This window comes from Chiloscyllium punctatum, chromosome 15 (assembly GCF_047496795.1).
Source record: "Chiloscyllium punctatum isolate Juve2018m chromosome 15, sChiPun1.3, whole genome shotgun sequence".
NCBI classification, from domain to species: Eukaryota; Metazoa; Chordata; class Chondrichthyes; order Orectolobiformes; family Hemiscylliidae; genus Chiloscyllium; species Chiloscyllium punctatum.
The window spans coordinates 20,502,388-20,518,270 of record NC_092753.1 but is presented as its reverse complement, the minus strand read 5'-3'; positions in this window follow the sequence as shown (position 1 = coordinate 20,518,270).

Below are 15,883 nucleotides of genomic sequence, written 5' to 3'. Positions count from 1 at the left end.
AGTCTTCCGGCACCTTACCTGTGACTATCGATGATACAACTATCTCATCAAGAGGCCCAGTAATCACTTCTCTAGCTTCCCACAGAGTTCGCGCGTACACCTGATCAGGTCCCAGGGATTTATCCACCTTTAACCATTTCAAGACATCCAGCACTTCCTCCTCTGTAATCTCGACATTTTGCAAGATGTCACCATCTATTTCCCTACAGTCTATGTTTCTTTTTATTTTATGAAACAATACGCAGTTTGCAAAAGAATTAACATTAACAGCTGCACACAGAGAAACAGCAATTTTACGAGGGAAAGGAGTGGCAAAGCCAGGCCCCAACCCTACCAGTTCAACCAGTTTTCAGGGAAATGGGGACAAACCTCAAATCCCACTTTCAATCATTACAAAACACTACCAATAATATTTGTACATATAAGACAGTCCAATTACGTTTTTAAAAATGTATACAATATAGACCACAAGCAACCCACCAGTCCCTCCCACCTTCCGGCCACTCTAAGGCAGTCTGCCCCTACACCCCTTCCAGTTCTAGGTCCACCCCTTGCCCCTTCCAGCTCTCAGTCCACCCTGACACACCTTCCGGCCTCCTCTAGGACAGCCCACACTGGTTTGTTCCCCTTGTATCGGACGGTTCAAGTTAGAAATAATGAGTGGAGACCAGCTGCTATTATATTTCCTGTGGTGAGAAATTGATTGGAAATTCTCTGAGCTACAATAGAAATGACCAAATAGAGTGTGAAATTTCAATCCAGGAGAGTCAGCATGGACTCATTAAGAGAAGATCGTGACTGATGAACTTAACTGATTATCCTTGAAGGAACAATATTATTAATTGAGATGGCATTTGTGATGTAGGTCAAACGGATCACAGAAATAGTGGTATATGGTACTGGCTGAAATAGCTCAGTTGTGAGAATGTTAGCCTGAAGATCTGACCTGGTGTTGGACAAGAGTTGATTTGGTTTTTACTGACACAATGACAATGCTTCTTTCTTTGCTATAAACTGTCTCTAGTTCCATGACCCCATGTAACAGTGTGGTAGCAAGGTAAAGTAACAGGTTAGATTGATAATGACACCAAAGTGAAAGGTAACAATGGACTCATATTTGCATGATTGGAAAGTTGGTTTCAAAACAGAGGAACAAGAACGGGCTGTTTTGCCCCTGGAGCGTATTCCACCATTCAAAAGCCAGATCCATGGACTAGCTCCATATGCCTTGGGCCTACATTCCTTGAAATCCTTGCTTCTAAAAATGTTTATCTCAGATTTCAATTTAACAATTGAATGAGGAACAACCACCCATTTGAGGAAGAGAATTCAATTCTCCTGAAGTCTTGTGTGACTAAGTGCTTCCCACCGTCCCTCGTGAATGGCCTGGCCCTAATTCTTACACTATGCCCCTGTTTCTAGAATCTTTAACCAGTGGCAAAAGTTATCTCTATCAACTCTGTCTTTTCCTGTTAATTTGCTGAAGAGCTCAATAAACTCATTCCTGAACCATCTAAATTCTGGAGAATAAAAGCCTAATTTGATTAAATTGATTGCATTTCTTGACCCCTGAATCCCAGGTATCATCCTTGTAAACCTATGTTGAACTACCAACAGAGCTAAAACAGTCTTCCTAATGTATGATGCCCAGCTCTGCTCACAGTAATTTAAGTGGGATCTGAATAGGATTTTCCATACCATATGCATCCCCTTACTCCAGCTTTTTAGATTTGAAGGCCAGCATTCCATTAGCTGCCTGATTATTTTCTGAAACTGAACCTCAGAATCTTGTTGGACGTTCACTGCATTAAACAAATTGCCTTCTGAAAATAATCCTAATCTATCCTTGTTCGAACCAATTGGGTAATTTCTCATTTGTTTGCATTGAAATCCATCAGTCTCAGCTTTGCCCATTCACCTCATCTATTAATATTATGCTCCAATTTTGCCCAATTTTGTCTTCAGCAACCTTGGATATTTGATTTTTGGTACCATTACCAAAGTGTTAATGAAATGGCGAATAATTGAGGGCCCCACCACAGATCCCTTTGGGACATCACTAGCCACAAACTTCCAGTTTGATTACTTTTAAAATATTCTGAATCCCTGTTTGCTGCGACAAAATAGAGCAGACGAGCTGAGGCTGATAGCCAAGTTGGGTACCCATGGGGATGACCTTTCTGCATCCTGTTAATGTCCTGTTGCAACATGCAACAGACCTCCACACTATCCACAACTCCACCAACCTTCGTGTCATCAGAAAACTTACTTCCACTTCCTCAACCAAGCCATTTATAAAAATCACAAAAAGCAGAGCTCCTAGACAGATCCCAGTGGAACGCCACTGGTCACTAAGCTCCACACTGAATACTTTCCATCTACTATCACCCTCTGTCTTCTATGGGCCAGCCAATTCTGTATCTAGACAGTCAAATTCCCTGTATTCAATTCCTCCTTACTTTCTGAACGAGCCTCCCATGGGGAACCTTATTAAACACCTTGCTGGAATCCATATTATCCACATCCATTGCTCTACTTTCATCAATACGTTTTGTCATAACCTCAAAGAATTCAATAAAGTTCAATAAGATCTCTCAAATATTTCAATGAGGCATGATGTGCCCCTCACAAAGCCAAGCTGACTATCTCTAATCAAACTATGCTTTCCAACTAATCATAATTCCTGTCTCTCAGAATCATCTCGAGTACTTTGCCCACCACCAACATAAGACTGAATGGTCTGTAATTCCCAGGATTATCCCTATTCCCTTTCTTGAACAAGGCAATAACATTTGCCACCTTCCAATCATCTGCTACTGCTCCACTCGACAGTGTGGACGCAAAGATCATCGCCAAACGCACAGCGATCTCTTCCCTCACTTCTCCCTGAAACCTTGAGTATATCCCGTCTGCCCCAGGGGACAGATCTGTCTTCATGTTTTTCAAAATTTCCAGCACATCCTCCTTCTTAACATCAACCTGTTTCAACCTAATATCAACTTAACATCAACCTCATATCCGCCTGTTTCACACTGTCCGCACAAACGACAAGGTCCTTCTCAGTTGTGAATACTGAAGCAAAGTATTCATTAAAGATGTCCCCTACCTCCTCCGACGCGAAGCTTACATTCCCTACACTATTCCTGATTGGCCCTACTCTCACTCTGGCCATCCTCTTGTTCCTCACATAAGTGTAGAATGCCGTAGGGTTTTCCTTAATTCTAAGTGCTAAAGCTTTTCCATGTCCCCTTCTAGCTCTCCTCAGTCCATCCTTCAGTTCCTTCCTGGCTGCCTTGTAGCCCTCTAGAGTCCTGACTGATCCTTGCCCCCTCAACCTTAAGTAAGCTTATTTCTTCCTCTTGACTGGATGTTCCATATCCCTTGTCACCCAAGATTCCTTCACCCTATCATCCTTTTCTTGCCTCAGTGGGACAAACCTATCCAGCATTTGCAGTAAGCGTTCCTTAAACAACCTCCACATTATCGACCTCCACATTTCTCTGAGAACATCTGTTCCCAATTTATGCTCCACAGTTCATGCCTAATAGCTTTGTAATTCCCCCTTTCCCAAATTAAATACCTCCCCACACTATCTGCTCCAATTCTTCTCCATGACCGTAGTAAAGATCAAGGAGTTAGGATCACTATCACTGAAATGCTCTCCCATTGAAAGATCTGACACCAGACTTGGTTCGTTTCAAGCACCAAATCCAACATGGCCTCCCCTCTTGTCAGCCTATCTACATCCTGGACACACCTGACAAAATCAGCTCCATCCAAACTCTTTGCACTAAGTCAGATCCAATCAATATTGAGAAAGTTGAAGTCACCCATGGTAACAACCCTGCTACTTCTGCACTGTTCCAAAATCTGCCTCCCAATGTGCTCCTCCGTGTCTCTGTTGCTGTGAGGAGGTCTATAGGAAACTCCCAATAAAGTGACTGCTCCTTTCCTGTTTCTGACTTCCACCATAATTATTCAGTTGGCAAACCCTCTTCAACAACCTCCCTTTCTGCAGCTGTGATACTATCCCTGATTAGGAATCCCACTCCCCCACCTCTTTTACCTCCCTCCTTATTCCTTTTGAAACACTTGAACCCTGGAACATCCAACAACCGTTCCTGTCCCTGTGACATCCAAGCCTCTATAATGGCCACAGGGCTTCAGCTCCAAGTACAGATCCATGCTCTAAATTCATCATCCTTATTCCTGACACGTCTTGCATTAAAATGGACACACTTCACCCCATCACACCGACTGCAACTTTGCCCTATCAACTGTCTGTCTTTCCTCACGGACTCTCTGCACACTCTATCTGCCTGTACACCTGTTACCCCATCCTCAAATCTGTAACTCTGGTTACCACAACCACTCCCCTCCAAATTCTTTGTAGATGATGGAAGGACATTATCCTGCTTTCAAGCAGAAGAATCAGGGCTTTTTAAAAACTTCTGAGATGAAATCTTCATGACTTCATAGAATCCCTACAGTGTGGAAGGAAGCCATTTGGCCAATTTAGTCCAAACCAACCCTCAGAAGAGAGCCCTGCCCAGAGGTGGCACGGTGGCTCAGTGAGGGGTGGCACGGTGGCTCAGTGGTTAGCGCTGCTGCCTCACAGTGCCAGGGACCCGGCTTTGATTCCCACCTCAGGAGACTGCCTGTGTGGAGTATGTACATTCTCCCTGTATCTGCGTGGGTTTCCTATGGGTTCTCCGGGTTCGACTCACAATCCAAAAGATGTGCCGGCTTTGTGAATTGGTTGTGCTAAATTGCCCAGAATGCAAGGTGCATTAGTCAGGTGTAAATATAGGATAGGGGAATGAGTCTGGGTGGGCTACTCTTTGGAGGGTTGGCATGGACTTGTTGGGCCAAAGGACCTGTTGCCATTCTGTTGGAAATCTAACCTAATCTAATCAGACCCAACTCCCACCTTATCCCCGTATCCCTGCATTTCTCAATGTCAGTCTATCTAGCTTACAGTTCCTTGGCGATTTAGGATGGTCAATCCACCTAAGCTGTGCATCTTTGGACTGTGGGTGGAAACCGGACCACCTGGAAAAAACCCTGGCAGTCCGAACCACTGAACCATCATGCTACCCACAAACCTTTCACTAAATCTTTTAGTTTCACATCGCACACAACCTGGTTCTGTCTGGATGTTGGAAGTGTTTAATCAAGAGTAAGGAGATTTCTCAGAATAGTTGAGAAACCCTCATTTGAAAGTAAGTAACATCAAATAACATTTAATAAAATCAGAATCTCTACAGTGTGGAAGCAAACTATTCAGCCCATTATGTCCACACCAACCTTATCCCTGTAATTTCCATAACTAATGGCAATTTAACATGGCCATTCCACTGAACCTGCACAACGGGAGGAAACCAGAGTATGTGCAAACAAACTGAGGCTAGAATTGAACTTTGCCCCTGGCACTGTGAGGCAGTAGTGCTAACCACTAAGCCACTGTGCTGTCTTGTCACTTTGGTAAGGGCAGAAACTTGTGTTTACATGGGATACCTGAGCTTTCAGTTCATTCTAGTTGTTGGACCCCTCACATTAATAGCCTGACTCCGCCGACTACAACTGCAAAGAGGGACAGGTTCCTGAAACATCGAGAGATACTTGCTTGCCGACATCCAGGTCAGACCAGACCAGACTTGATGTCACTGTCATCCATCATTTACTTTGGACAATCAATGGACAGTTATTGAAAATGTAACTTTCAAATGTACCATTTCAGCTTTTATTAAAGAACATTCATGCCATTCCCAACATTTCCTATTTTCAGGTTGTCAGGACGATTGATATTCTCAGACAGAAAACCAGATGGAATATTGTTTTAGTTACAAGATTTTTTTTTGGTTTGAATTCACATGTCTGTTATTTTAAAAAAAGGATCAAGAGATTTATCCCAAGGAGACTTCAGAACATCTCTCAGCTCTTCTCTGATTTTCCTCTGGGTTGCTGCATAAATGCACGTGTTTGTACAGGAACTTAAATACACAAGCAGATATCCTGTTTCCGTGGCGATATATCCAGGATTGGAGTAATCACCTTGATAGTAGACATTGCTTGATAGTCTGGTGGCTGCAAAACTTCCAACAGATGTTAACCACAACAGAATAAAGGTGCCTGACACAGTGAAGAGTAATATGATGGATTTCCTCCGACCTCTCACCTCTGGATCACTCTGACTCTCGGTGTTTTAGCTCAGAGTCCCTTGCATGTTCTGTTAGCCAATAAAATACGTCCGACAGTCAAAGAATTAAACAAGGTCATGAGAGCAAAAGGAAGCAAAACAACTGACAATGACTGCATCCAACTCTACACTGACCATGCAGGTATTGTATAAACAGCTGCTTTTGTCCTGCACCCTCAGTGCACATTGTTACTTATTTGTTCAGCTTCATATGAAAACAACCCTTTAAACAAGTCAAGACTGAAGATGTTGCTATAACTGTAGTTGCAATTCTCTTGGTGCAGTACTTTTCTTTAAAGTCATGACAACAGATCGCCACAAATCGATCAAATGTGAATGTGACTGTGAACCACACTGACATATCCAGCGTAGCAAAAGCTATGTACAAGACAAACTTACAAACAGCAGTGTAAGACAGAAAGGAATATGGAAAGTGATAATTAAATATCAAGTAAACAATCACATTGAAGATCATGACAAATAGATCTGCTCCTGCCATGCCCACCATGTAGACAGAGATACATTTCGATATGCCACAATTTCCTCTGGAGAGAATCATAATTGTCATAACATTTGCTGCAAGAAACGGACAGAGAAGTGGAAAATTATTGTGTGCTTCACATCGTAAGTTCATGTCTGTTATATCTTACTGAGGCTTTCAGGTGTACTGCTTAGTCACGTACATTAATAGGAAGGTGGAAACTGAAAGTGTTATCAGGATGAAAAGTGGCCTCATAATCTATGCTTGTTCCAGTAGAGTTTGGCTGGAATTTGCCAAGGAAGTGATAATGGATGGACAAATGGTGGCAGATCTCTGAAGGCTAAGGTAGTCGGCATATTTCTGCCTCTTCTCTTCATGCCTCAGCTTGTGGCCTTCTGCATAAAGGGTGGTGATCTTCAAAGGTGAGTCACTCAGCAGATACTTATAAATCAGGTGACTTGACCAATACTCCATATAGAATGGTGCTCAATGAGCTACTTTAGCAGACTAGCATGATCTGAGTGGATTTGTGCCACTCAGGTGACATACGATTCCTGTCACCAGTAGCACAAAATGTCACCATCTCTGCTTATCATTCAATGACATGACCATATTTAAATTCCCCATGATGAACATTTAGGCTGGACAAGAAACTGAACTGGACTTATGTAATGGACCCCGTTAAAACATTTAAGAAGGTAGCCGAGACCTTAACATTTTGTGTTAACTTAGGCAGATGGAAGGTGGATATTCCAGGACTCAAGCATCTGGTCAAACCACTCAGTTTTAAACAAAACAGAATTTATTTAAAGCCTACTGAATGAAACATGAACAGAAAAGAGAACAGAATGTAGAGTGTAGAGTAGCAACCAATCTGAAAATCCATCCGACTCTATCTAGAAAACTAGCCATCCGGATACATGAACATGAAAGACATGACCCTCTTTCACTAGTATTCTTACATGCAGATGAGGAAGAACACCACTTCAACTGGGGCAACACATCCATCCTAGGACATGCCCAACAGAGACATGCAGGAGAATTCCTAGAAGCATGGCATTCCAACCGGAACTCTATCAACAAACACATTTACTTGGATCATAATTACCAACCCCCTGAGAAAAAGAACAGGAAATGATATCACCACAGGAAATGACATCACCACAGGAAATACCACAAGTAACCCAATGAAACCTAAACATGTAAATAGAAAGTGAGCTGCACCCCCAGTGCTTCATCCGGAGGTTACAGTATGGTGATGAAATGTCTGACAATGAACATTCCAGCTGAGCGAGCAAACCTACACCCAGAACCTCAACCTGAGCTACAAATCGACTCAAAGACCAGCTGATCTGACTGATTGGTGGAGCAGGCTCGAAGGGCCTACTCTTGCTCCTCGTTCTTATGTTCTTAAAGGCTTTAGTTACTACCTTCCCAGCTTAGTACTTTCCAGCATATTTCGGCATACTTTCCCAGCTGATAGTAATAACTCTTGCAGGGCATTTTGATTCACTTCCTGAAGGTAACTTAATAATTTACCTCAATTTTTGACAACTTCCTCATTGTCCAATTTAATTTGAGGAATGTCCAATTCAGAATCCTCTAAACTAGTTCTTCACTCTGTGTTGTAACTCGTTTCACATTCCCCTTTTGCTTTCCTTCCTGATCAAAATATATTTTGAATATATTCACATGACATACTCGACGAGATTTCTTTCTGTCTGGAGTCTTTATCAAATAGGTCACCTCACTCACTCTCATTTTAACGTAATAAGGTCCATTAAACTTTCATTTAAAAGTTTAATCTACTACCATTGGTAGTAACTTTATCTCCAATAGCAAAATTGCGAGTTTTTAACTCATTGGCTACTTCCTGTTTCATTGTATGTTGTGATGTTTTTTAAAAGCTATGTAGCCAGCACCCCCACTCCATTTAGTTATTCCATACAATTTGACACATAGTTCAAACATGTGGTCTCTGAATTCTGGCTTACCAATTTCTCCTTAATCAATTTTAGTGGCCCTCTCACTTCATGCCCAAAAACTAATTAAAATGGATTGAATTTGTTCGATTTACAGATAGTACAAATGGAAATCCTTTACCCTAATCACCTGGGTAGTGTTGACTATAAGCCCTGAACATGGTCTTTGATATCTAATGCCACCTTTCCAGCACTCCCTGTGATTCTGGATGGTATGCATTGGATTTGAATTGTTTTATTCCTAAGCTGTCCATTTCTTCCTTGAATAATTTTGATGTGAAGCTTAACCCTTTATCTGATTGTATCTTTTTGGGTAGCCCATACAGAGTCATAGAGTCATCAAGATGTACAGCATGGAATCAGACCCTTCAGTCCAACTCGACCATGCCAACCAGATATCCCAATCTAATCTAGTTCCACCTGGGAGCACCTGGCCCATATCCTCCCAACCCTTCCTATTCATATACCCTTCCAGATGCCCTTTAAATGTTATAATTGTATCAGCCTCAATCACTTCCTCTGGCAGCTCATTCCACACACGCACCACCCACTGCATGAAAAAGTTGCCCCTTGAGTCTTATATCTTTCTCCTCTCACCCTAAACCTATGCCCTCTAGTTATGAACTCCCCCACCTCAGGGTAAAGACCTTCTCTATTTACCGTAACCATGCCCCTCATGATTTTACAAACCTCTATATGGTCACCCCTCAGCCTCCGACATTCCAGGGAAAACAGCCCCAGCCGATTCAACTTTGCCCTATACCCTAAGTCCTCCAACCTTGACAACATCCTTGTAAATCTTTTCTGAGTCCTTTCAAGTTTCACAACATCTTTGAATCACAGAATTGCACGCAATATTCCAAAAGTGGCCTCACCAATGTCCTGTACAGCCTGAACATGACCTCCCAACTTCTGTACTCAATACTCTGACCAATAAAGGAAAGCCTACCAAACGCCTTCTTCACTATCCTGTCTACCTGCAACTCCAGTTTCAAGAAGCTATGAACCTGCACTCCAAGGTCTCTTTGTTCAGCAACACTCCCTTGGACCTTACCATTAAGTGCAGTAGTCCTGCTGAGATTTGCTTTCCTAAAATGCAGCACCTCTTATTTCTCTAAATTAAACTCCATCTTCCACTCCTCAGCCCATTCTTGTGAAAACTTTGAATAACTCTTCTACAATCCTTTTAGCTGTGATATTGCCTCATGGAATGTCTCCAGAAATCTAGTGGACACATCCATCAATGTTACCAAATATTGATTCCCACCTTTTGTTTCAGGTAGGGGTCTTACATAATCAATCAAGACTCTTGTGGAAAGTTCCTCAAATGCAGGAATGGGTATTAAAGGTACAGATTTTATTATTGCCTGTGTTTTTTTCCAAATACTTGACATGTACGGCATGTCTGGAAAAATTCACCTACATCCTTGTGCAGTCCAGGTCAGTAATAATATTTTTGTATTTTAGCACAGGTTGGACTGAAGGGTCTGTTTCCATGCTGTACATCTCTATGACTCTATGACTCTAAATGACCTCCTACTGATATTTCATACACCTCCAGTAACACCTCCTTTCTATAACCCACTGTCAAAACAACTTGACGAACTTCTGCTCATTTCTCATCCTCCAGAATACGTGATGGTCTCCATTTCCTCATTGAGACATTATTTTTAAGATAGTAGTACACAGGGATACATTCAGTTTCTCTTCTGTGTATGCTTTTCGATACAATTGCTTCAGTTTTTCATCTTCCTGCTGTAACTCATAGACCCTTCCAAACAAAGGGTATTGCTCTGAGCTAAAGATGTGTGCTTTGTCATCCATCTGCTCCTGTTTTGTTCTCAACCATCTGATCATTCTGATAATTTCATTTCCTATTTCTTACTTCTCTTTGATCTCTCCTGTTTGAACTACTGACATTGCGACCTCCTTACCACACAGTCAGGAAGAATCCCAGGGCATGCTTCTTGTAATAGCTCAGTTGCCTGATTGTCCACTGGGCTTATCAACCACAGTAGGCAGCACTCCTACCTGTGAACCAGCTATATCGTTAGCAAGGACAAATTGTATTCCTGGAGCTGAGAGTTTTTCCAGTACTTCGACTGTCACTTCCCCACTTTGCACTCTAACCTCACTTTACATACTTGAGCCCTCTTGTCTCACCGTGAGTTCCACTTACTAGCACATTTTCCGGCACTGGTCCTTCGGAGGTATATATCTCATCATTCAAAATCCTGCTGCTCCCTGAATATGTGAGTAAACTTTACCTTCACAAGTATATGGTTTTAGAAGATCTGGCACTTCCTCCTGAACCAACCTCCGGTCAGCTTGCACATTCCGGTCTCCATTGTGCTTTCCTTTACAACTCCAACAAAATTCACTTGCTTATCCTACTTTCCCAGTGCTTTTCTTTACTGACCAACACTGTGAGTTCATGTGGCCTCCTTTATTGCAGTGAAAGCACAAGAGATTTTTCACTTCACTTTCCCTGTCACGGGTTTTCTTTTTACCCTGTGGTAGGTTATCCTTACAATCTTCACTGAGGTCTACAGTTCCCTTATCATGTGAGGATTTCTCTCTTCCCCCAGTTTCTATCCCTCATGGGTTGAAATTGTTGGAAACCAAACTTTGATTTAAGAACCATCTCACAATCATCAGCCATTTGAGCTGCTCGTTGTTTTAACTCTCTGTTCTTCCATGAGTTCTCATTATTGCTGGAAGTGCATTTCTGAACTCCCCCAAAATAATCATCCCCGGAAGAATGTCATGGGTATGCTCTATTTTTGGTGCCTTTATCCAACTATCAAATGTACGTTGTTTGATCCTTTCAAACTGAAGAGTATGTTTGACCAGGGTCCCTCCTTAGGATTCCTGAAATGTTATCTGTAGTGTTCTGGCACAAGCTCATATGTACTTAAGATGTCTTTCTTCACATCCTCATATTCCCCAGATGCCTCTTGTGATCGTGATTCAAATACCTCACTAGCTCTACCTACCAGCTTTGTTTGGATCAACAAAACCCACATGGTCACTGGCCACTTCATTTGTTTAGCCACTTGCTCAAATGAGGTGAAAAAGGCTTCTACATCCTTCTCATCAAATGTTTGTATATATCTGAACAGATCCCCACCAGGCCTTTTGTCATGATGGGTTTGGTCATCCTCATTAAGCTTACCTTCTGCATTCACCTCTCCCCTTTTAAGCCAACTTTTCTTTGTAAGTACCAATTTCTGAAGTTCAAACTCTCTCTCTTTCTCCCTTTCCTCTCTCTGTCCTTTTCCTTTTGTTCTGCTCAGGTGATCCATTCTTTTTTTCTTTCCTCTTCTTTTAATTGGAATTCAAACAGTTTCATGTCTTCTTCCTCTTCTTTGTCTTCTAACTGTTGTTGCCTAACTTGCAATTTGAATTTTTCTAACTCCACTGCACTTGCCTCTTTCTTTGATATATCCAAGCACTTGACCAACTCCATGACCATTTCAGCTTTGGTTTTGGGACAAACCCAATCCTAACGTATTTGTTAATTCTAAAAGTATGTCCTTCCTCTGTCTTTCTAAACTTTCTTGGCAAATTTGGGAAACACCTTCAAACCCCAGGACGTCCTTAGCAATGTCAAGAGCCATTTCCAAAGATTCTAATGACATTTGCAGCACATTTAAATGTTGAGCGATTTTGGTAATAACCACATCCTTTTTCAGAGATGCAGCAATTTCAGCTCCAGCTTGACTGTCATTTCCAGCGGCTTTGCCTTTTTCACCTTCTGGAAAGCCCCAATGTCATTTCTTCCACCCCCAGAACATTCCTCGTGACTGAAAGATCCATTACCACACCAAGCAGTGTTTAAACTAACCAAATATAACATGCGGAACAAAAGACACTAACTCGACCACTTGCTGCCTTTGAGTCTAGCAACCCTAGTCCTAAATTGGAACGATGGAATAAATCCTACAAAGGGACTCCAATCTGTAATGGATCAGACCAGACCCCTTCCAAACATTTTATGAAGGTAGCCCAGATGGTCACTAGTTTTATGCAGATGTAAGATAGATATTCCAGGAATTATGTTGCTGGTTCAAACCAATCAGTTTTAAGCAAAACAGAATTAACTTACAGTCTACCAAATGAAACACAAACAAAAGAGTACAGAACACAGAGTAACAACCCATCTGAAAGCCCAGTTGACTCTATTGCAAATTAATGATGTTGTTCCAATTTATTGCAACATCCCCTTGAACTCAGCCTTTTCTTAAAAAGGGTAAGTTCAAACACAGGTTCTGACATGTGAGATGTCAGAGAGAGAGGATCAGCTAGGGATCATTTGCTGAAGCATGGAACCTCTTTTAACTGTACCCCCTGTTTCTCTGATGTTTCTTTCTGAAATATGTTCCATGTTAACATTCAAAGAATGTGAGGTGAAGGTGTCTGAAAATCCAATAAATGATCATCATATAAAAATAGATTAAGATGAGCAATTCAATTGGTATCAGAAGGGGCAGAATAGTGTCAAACTTCAGTGACTGATCCTCTCTGAAAGGGAAGGTGAGTCCCTGACTGGGGTAAGGAATCACAAGCTCTCAATGTTGCAGTGGTGCAGTGAGTTTGCACACTGGTTATACCTGACCCCCATGGACTGCAGCAATTCAAGACTGATTTCTGCACCAATCTCTGAACAGCAATGGAAGTAGCCGGTGACAGTGACCTCTTTGGGATGAATAAAGACACCTCTGCAATAACAAATAAACATAAAGAAATAATGCCCAGGTTGCTTGTAAATGATTGAGAAGTGTTGTCTGGTAATTTGGAACTTACAGAATATCAGCACTGCAGACAACAGCCAGAGCATTCTCTTGTTTTTTGAAAGCACTTCCTCTCTGATCGACTCAAACATATTTTTGAGTCAGCATTGTGCTCTGAACAGATATAGCCATGAATGTTAAACACATTTCTTGCGCCATCCAATGGCATACCTTCTTTCAATTTAAACTACAGACCTATTTAAGTAACAGATGGAAACAATGTTAAATTAGAATTGTTTTCCAGGTTTCCCAAGTGTCGGAGAAATGGTGAAGCATGACTCTCAGTCTCAGGCCAGCGAATGGAGGGAAAGAGAGAGCGAGCATCACAAGATACAAAGCATTCATTTCAAACTGTATTGAGGAACGGGAAGGGGGAGAGGAAAAACGGGAATGCCGGGAGTGTGCAACAGGAGGGAATCAGACAAGGAGCCAGACAGCAAGATCCCTATTGGCCACGGACAGTGGGAAATAGTGCAGGAGCCTTATTGGTCATGGATAGTGGGAAATAGGGCAGGACCCTTATTGGCCATGGACAGTGGGAAATATGGCTGGAGCCTTATTGGTTATGGACTGTGGGAAATAGAGCAGGACCCTTCTTGGTCTTGGATGCTAGGAAATAGTGCAGGAGGCTTATTGGTCACGGATAGTGGGAAATAGTGCAGGAGTCTTATTGATCACGGACAATAGGAAATAGTGCAGGAGTCTTATTGATCACGGACAATAGGAAATAGTGCAGGAGTCTTATTGGTCACGGACAATAGGAAATAGTGCAGGAGTCTTATTGATCACGGACAATAGGAAATAGTGCAGGAGTCTTATTGATCACGGACAATAGGAAATAGTGCAGGAGTCTTATTGGTCATGGACAATAGGAAATAGTGCAGGAGTCTTATTGATCACGGACAATAGGAAATAGGGCAGGAGTCTTATTGGTCATGGACAGTAGGAAATAGGCAGGAGTCTTATTGGTCATGGACAGTGGGAAATAGGCAGTAGTCTTATTGCTCACGGACAGTGGGAAATAGTGCAGGAGCCTTATTGATCAAGGACCATAGGAAATAGGGCTGGAGCCTTATTGGTCATGGACAGTAGGAAATAGTGCAGGAGCCTTATTGGTCATGGACAGTGGAAAATAGTGCAGGAGTCTTATTGGTCATGGACAGTGGGAAATAGTACAGGACCCTTATTGGTCATGGACAGTAGGAAAAATGGCAGGAGCCTTATTGGTCATGGACAGTGGGAAATAGTGCAGGAGTCTTATTGGTCATGGACAATGGGAAATAGTGCAGGAGCCGTATTGTTCATGGACAGTGAGAAATAGTGCAGGAGTCTGATTGGTCATGGACAGTGGGAAATAGTGCCGGAGCCTTATTGGTCATGGACAGATGGCAAAACTGTATGAACCCAAGTGATCAAGGACAGGAGGTAAGCGAACAGGAGTTTGATTGATCATGGATAGTTTGCAGGGCAGAAGAATGCCTATTGATCCAAAATGGGGGGCAGGGGTGCGGGGTGGTGGGGGTGGCGGGGGGGGGGGGGGTGTTTGGGGCAAGGCAGCAGGAGACTATTGATCAAAGAGTTGTGGAAAGACAACATGAGGGTTTATTGAACATATAGAGGAGGCAGTACAGCAGGGACAATATTGATCAAGACATCTGGAATTTTATTGATCAAGATATCTGGAATTTTATTGATCATCACCTTGAAGGCATGAATGTAACAGGGGGAAGTGATCATCCATTCCGCAAAAACTTGTTACTTACTAGATTCCAAATACACGACTGAAAGACCAAGAATTTTAAAAAGGTACTGGAAATATCCAACAGGTCAGGCAGTGCAGAAAGAGATTAAACATTGCCTTTTCAGATTTGTGAGCTTTCTTCAGCATTCTGCTTTCTATTTGTTATGGACACGGCCAGACCCCCTCAAAATATTTTAAGCCGAGACTCAAACATTTTCTTATTTTAAGGGCAGATGTGAGTGGATATTGCTGGTGTAACGCAGCTGGTCAAACCACTCGGCATTAAGCAAAACAAAACTTAATTAAACATCACAGCTGAAAAACAACAAAAGAAGGCAGAATTTAGAATAAGCTAACTTTAGGAAAATGTAACTGACCCGATACAGTAACTGTTATTAATTAACAGTCCCAAGGCAACAACACCCAATAACACATACCTAGGCAAAAAGGAAAGTCCAAACGCAGGTTCATACAGGCAAGAGGGAGCAATATCCAAAGGGATAGCTCAGAGGAAAATCAGAAGAGTTCTTCATTGAAGCTTGCAACTCCTCTGGATTCTCACAGCTTGTGATTGCTATCGCAAAATCAAACTAGAAATAAAGTGAACTGGGAGAACTGGCCATTCCCCTACCATTGTTAAACTAGATCCTTAGGTAGCTCTGCCTTTACAATCCTTCCTCCAAAAAC